The following is a 6949-nucleotide window of genomic DNA, read 5'->3' as shown; positions in this document are numbered from 1 at the left end:
TATTCTTTCTGAGAAAAGTCCTTTAACAGCACCTTGCTTTCTTTCTAGAAACATACAACCTTCCTCTAAAAGAGAACCTATGCTTAGTTAGGTCTAGCCGCGGTAAGGCCGGCTCCTCATTCTCACTCCTTTCTCCAGCTTGAACAGAAGAAATCGGCCTCTCCATTCCCGTCAAATGACCCTGCCTTCCTGGCTTGCCCGCTTGCCTGGTTACGCTTCCGTAGCTTCGTCGGTTCCTGTCTTGGGTTGCTTTTCTTGTACGCTTTCGGTTCTTACACTATTGCGAAACTCTCCTTTTACACTCGAAGGCAAAACCTTGAGGCATCAAAAAGAAATCTGGAGTGCATGAAGATTATGAAAATTGGGCACTGCAGCAGCCATGGATTGAACCTGAGGCCACCTTTTGGGTCCAATGCTTCAACCACCACTAAATGCCATCTTGTCAAAGAACAAACTAAGAGGCTTACCAAAAGAACACATAATATACTTTTTTTTCCTCCTGCTTTAGTGAAGAGTTTGATGGCTTGGGCAATCAATAGCATCTTCATTTAATGATTAGGTGGGAGTCCATTTGCAAATGCATTTTTCAACTTGTTTTTTGGATGCTACTCTGATTGGCTACTATGATTGTTGGTCAACCTGATTTGAGCCTTGCAATCTGCAGGTCATGTACAATTAGACGACTTTCTGCACATTCTGACCAAGATGCCCTTTCAAAATTTGGGGAGTACATACATTTGATTGATCATTGACATGGCTCCTCTATTGCACTTCATAAACCGTGCATTTTTCTTGCTGATGCGATGTGTTCTGGTGACCCATGATGGGTGTGAAGGCCATATTTCAAGAAACAACTTTTGGTTGTGGCCAGTCAGTGTCCCGTTTAAAATGCCTCCCCAAGAACCATAAAGCACTCTATACTAAGAAAACACTATCGTTTCTCCCTAAGGTTGATTAGCCTTATGTTTCATCAGCACATTAATTGAACAAGCTAAGATCTTAAGGCAATATTAAGAAAAGTATAACAATCATTATTGCATATGCACTCCCAAACAAACATTTAGTTTATGAGTTTTGTGCTTGACTTATGCTTGTGTAGAAGGGCTTCATACAAAACTCACCACCAGATGATGCCGTTTGTTCCTTGAACTGCAAATGGAACCTTCCCTAAGAGTCGTCTGGATCTTAAGAAGCAGAAACACAAAAAGAACAGAAGGTGGGTGCTATTGTTGGTGAGGCTCTCGAAGGCTTATTGTGGCCGAGGATAGGTTCTATGAATGCCCTTGTGGATCCCTTTGTGAAGATGTAGTAGTTTTAACACTGTGCTAATATCCTAATATTTGATGTGTTTGTACAACTCCTCATGAATGAGGACATTTGACATGTGGGTATGTGTGTGTGTGTGGGGGGGGGGGGGGGGGAGGGGTGGACGGGGGGTAAACTATTGTTCTACTATTCTTGACAAAATAGTACATCCTATATGCTAATATACGTTAATATAAAGTAGAAACAGACTTTCCAATTACGTTATATAAATCATAAACAAACATATTCACTCTACTATCTGGGAAAAAATACACTCTACTTTAAGAAAGATGACAACCATAATAAAACCATAGATATTTTTTATTTTTCATGACAAAAATTCATATGGATTCACATTTGGTAGAAACATATTTACAAAGTCATTTATTGATCTTTCATGTGATTACAATACCAATTTTTCTTTTTTGGCATAAAGGAATATATTCTAGCTTATGGATGTTCTCCTCATTGTCACTATCATCACCTTCAATATCAATAGGAATGTCTCTCTTTTTCTATTTCTTTACCCGGTCTATGTGTTTGCTCTTCATCCATTATTTCAATTGTTTGCTTTTTTGTCTTATATAAATTCTCTACTATTTCATCCTCATTAAAGGCATACCTCAAATTGTCAACTTCATTCTCATTTCTTTTCCATCTATTCTTGAACCAATCTAATCTTGGATGTGAAGCCTCAAAATTATGTTTATTAATAAGAATGTCAAAGATATCTTTCATTGTTGTGTTGGATGGATATATCATTGTCCTTCTCATAAAGCATCAACTTTTTGAAGCTCCATTCCTTTTCCTTGATATGGTGTTATCCAATTAAAAGATAGATAGTACTTTCTTGTCTTGATCATTTTATGAATGGTGGTGCATAAATTATTGCCTAAAGGATGCTTTAAATAGAACTTCCAAAACATCAATGCTCTATAAAAAATGTTTGTTGGAGTAAGACAAACTTTGTTTTTCAAATCATCTGCACCATATTGCATGTAAATTTCTATTCCCATAGAAATATCTTCAGCACTAATATTATGTGACATTTTTATAATGAGGCTTATCAAGATCCTTCATACAATAGCCTATCATACCATGAAATGTGTGCATGTTCTTCTGCCTTAATGCTCTACACATTACAATGCCACCAATGGGATTAAAAAAAAGGATGGAGTTGAGCTCGAGGGGGAGTGTTGAGATATCGAGCTCATCTAGTGAGGTGGTGGACACTGATGAGATAAGTTAAAATTTTAAAATACATATAGTCAAATTAGTGATAATAAGATTTTGTAAAGAAACATTAACATTTGATTGGCCAAGGTTTATTATTCAAGAAATAATAGGAGCATACCAAATTTAGGAAATTGGTCTAATGCTAGATATCTTTGGCGAACTGTATGAGACTCCGAAATAACGAGCTTGAATACACAAATTTTAAAAAATAACGTAAACGCTCTTCTCACACTCATCAACGTAGGTCCCTATTCCAACCATTTAAATTTAAAATTATTAAATTAATATATAATTTTTAAGAGAAAAAGCGCTAACAACGTTAGCGAAGATACTATTGAGCACGCGTTCCTTGGCCGAAGGGGAAGGACATGGCGGGGCACTAGCTATAGTCTAGATCGTCATCAAACGTGCTCCGATAAGGCGGGGACACCTCCACCCCGAGGTCATTGAAGCCGCCATTACTCTGCTACAATCTTCCTTGGGGGCATTGTACTCATCTTTTTCATTGGCGATCGCGCAGGCGACGGTGCCACATCGTCGCTTACTACTCCCACCCCGCCAACACCTCCCTCTATTACGCCCCCTTGATCGGCCTTACTGTGTCCGATCAGTTCCTTGACATACCTCTTTGGCCTTCAACATTGCTCCTGATAGTGACGGGGGAACCATCATGGACTTTGGAACCCTCATATCGCGCCTCGCCATAGCGGCTTACGAGGAGCTTCGCGATGTTTTTCGCACGCCAATGGTGCACTACAGCTGTAGCTTGCGCCCCAGCACCGCCTTCTTAGACACTCGCTACGACCTGCACACCACCCTCGAGAACGCCATTGTGCCTCCTTGCAAGAATATGGGGAGTATCTTTCGAAAACGAGCAGGATACTACACTGTCTAAGAAGGCGGTGCTGTAGCTTGCGCCCCAGCACCGCCTTCTTAGACACTCGCTACGACCTGCACACCACCCTCGAGAACGCCATTGTGCCTCCTTGCAAGAATATGGGGAGTATCTTTCGAAAACGAGCAGGATACTACACTGTTAAGATTTGTCGCCTCGCCTCCTCATCTTCATGGCAGTTGGTGTCGCCTCCTCATCTTCCTAGCATTTGGTGGAAATGGGGCATGTATACACGCGTGTGTCAGGGGGGGAGAGAGAGAGAGAGAGAGAGAGAGAGAGAGAGAGAGAGAGAGAGAGAGAGAGAGAGAGAGAGAGAGAGAGAGAGAGAGAGAGAGAGAGAGAGAGAGAGAGAAGGTGGCGGACGCGAACGACGTGTCGTTTGGCTTTTTCTTGTAGACGAGAGAGATGAGAGACGATTTGATAACCGTTTAACTCCCTCTCTCGTATAAATCAAATTCAAATTAAGGTTTTAGAAAACCTTCAACAATAATGATAATCCATCATCCCACCTATTTAATTGAATTCCTTTTTTTCACACATTGTATGCCCCTATTATGTAGACTTTTGCAATGTGCAGCCTTCCAATTACACATTGTGTCATCAAGGCAAATGGCTGTTCAAGCTTCCAGGTAAGCAAAATGGCTTCAATTTCCTTGCCAACCTTTTAGTGAGCTTCCGTTGCCTGCATGTTGATCTGGCAATCTTAAATATGGTTGAATTAACCTATCATTAATCCTCCTTCGGTGGAATTTTATGTTACCATGATCTGCATTGCCACTAAGAATAGAGGCATTGTGCTTGTATAATCCTCTTTGCCAAAATCCCTTAGCAATCATTCTTTAAGAGTTGTTTATCGCCACTAATCTAATGTCTCTCACCCGAAACTCTTAACCCTTTGCTATATAGAAAATTGCCTTGTAGTAGTGGTAAATTGTAGTTAGAATTAGCAAATTTTGGTTCTCTCTCCTTTTTTTTGGGGGGGGGGGGTTGGAGTGGGGTGTTATGTTTCAGCTTGTCTAGAAATTTAAAAGTGCACTACTCACAAACACTAGATGCCAAGACTTGAACCCTCTCAAACTCCTTCCTTACCACTGCACTAATGTGTGATTGGGGATTCTCTAATTTTTCCTACATGCCCTTTCACTTCTAAGTGGCAAAATTTAATGAAGTAGTAAAATAATGTTTTTTTTTGCTATATAGTAATGCTCTTCTATATAGCAAATCACATGCATGTATTGCTCAATGTAGGACCACAACGTATGCCTTTATCTATAGTATAATTGTAGAAGCAATAATGTAATTCCAAACTACTAAGTGGTCACCATGTGTGCGGTATGGGTCACATCTGGTAGTCATACATAGGCAAAATGGTAGAAGGTCTAGAAGCCTTGTGATTAAATATATTCACCTTACACAACTATGTAGGCATGAATTGATATAGATTGATATAGATAAATGTGGAGGAGTTTCTATTCTTGAGACGCTACAATTTGAGGGAGAAAGAGCTGATAAATACTTATATCACTTGGGGTAGCTTCTCATTTTTACTATTCTTGGAGTTAAAGAGAGACACAATAGAAGCCATTGTTTTTTTTTTTTGTAACTTGTTCTCAAAAGTGATTTATCTCCTTCATCATGACTCCTAAAGCTTTGTTAACCACTTTGAAGGTTAACATGGTTTTACTCGATTGACCTACCATGAGGCGCTTTGCCATCTTACTTGCTCAAAACAAGCACTTATCTTTTGTAAGACGGCACTGGAACATATAAAGCAGCCTTACCTTGTGCTTAATGTCAAATAGGAAAAATATTAGGACTTCACGTACATACTTGCTTAAGACTAGTAATAGTGGTTGAACCATATTTAAGTTTGGTCGGTTTAGTGTAAAAACTACTCACTTGTATATAAGTCATTTTTTAGATTAAGGAATACCCTTGCAATCGAGTACTTGTGAGCTCTCCTCTTCCCTCTTCTAGCTTGCACATATGCTATTGAATCTTGCTTTCTTGATGGATGCATGCCTGATAGGATTGTTCGTAGGTTTTCTTCTTGTTGCATTAGTTTTTCCTTATTTCCCCCCCCTTTTGTGAAAGAGAGAACTATCGTGAAGGAAAATATCCTTTTGTCTCTATCTAGACATAGAGATCTCTACCTTTACCTCATTGGTAAGGAGCATTTTAGTGTGGCAATGGAGTAAGGATGCACTGGACGAACTAGCGCATCCACACATGGACATTGTAGTTGTGGCTCTAAGGTAAAGCCCAACGACACATGATTTGACAGTGCTAAGGTAAGCTCATGACTTGAATATATTCGGGGCCACCAATGGGGACTAGTCTAAGGCTTAGCTTCGTTTATCTACACATTCCAACTATTGGGATTAATTATCGTAGGCTGAGAAACATATGGTTTGGAGCCTTCGATGTGTTTAGGTTGTTGTTTTTGTTTTAGTTTTGAAGCTTGTTATATTAGGGCATTCTATGTTCACCTCCTCTTACAAGAAAAAACTCTAGTTCTTGGTGATTTGCAAAGTTTTGGAGCCCAAAAGTCTTAGATTTCATTGCATTGAGCCAAGGAATAGCTTAGCAATTGTGATTAGGAGTGAAATTCACCCAAAAATAAGCATTAAGCTCTATTATGTGTGAATTAGAGTGGGATAAGTAATTTTTGTTCATGCATTTCATATTATTTCATGCATTATTTGAATTGGTAACTTAAAACCATGCATAACTAATAAAAACAATGAATAAATACGCAAACACTAATATAATCATAATTAACTAGAATTAGGATTCTTAATCATCTCTAATCAAGTCCAAAAAAATTTAGAAACTCTAAAAGCCAGGCCAAATGGGCTCTCAGGTTACGAGAAGTGAGCCCAACGTCCCACGAAAATAGATGTGAGTCAAATACATGAGTCAATAATACATGTGCCTATAGAGGTGAGCCGTGATCTTGGAGGTGCGAGCCGTGAGTTTGGACACATGAGTTGAGATCCTGGAGATGTGAGTCAACCATACATGGGTCTAGAGGTAGATATACCTAATATATTAGCTAATTAGAACTTCCACAAAGACTTGTAAGGACATATTAGGTATATCTACCTAATATTAGGTAAATATACCTAATATTATACCAACTAATTAAAACTGCCTCAAAGACTTGTAAGGACATATCTACTTAAGTATTTTCTTGTCATTCAATTTGGACTAACTATAAATTCTAAAGAAAATACTAGTTTGGTTTTTTGGGGTCTTCTTGGAAGAGCACTGCTACCAATTTATCAAATGTAAGAACATTAGGATTACCTTTTATCATAAGCCAAAGTGTGGATGCAAAACCTTGGTATGAATACGAGATAAAGCTCTAAGAAAAATTAGATACTAATGAATTATTTAAATAGGTCTCATTAATACATGCAAGTTACTCTCTAAGATCTTTAATGCTTGTGAGAAAAAGCTGTTGAGAAATGTGGTTCCACTAAGCACAAGAAAGGTAGGAAGTGAGTATGA

Source organism: Cibotium barometz, chromosome 18 (assembly GCF_041138505.1).
Source record: "Cibotium barometz isolate CiBa-2024 chromosome 18, ASM4113850v1, whole genome shotgun sequence".
Classification (NCBI taxonomy): Eukaryota; Viridiplantae; Streptophyta; class Polypodiopsida; order Cyatheales; family Cibotiaceae; genus Cibotium; species Cibotium barometz.
Note: the sequence above shows the minus strand (reverse complement) of the source record.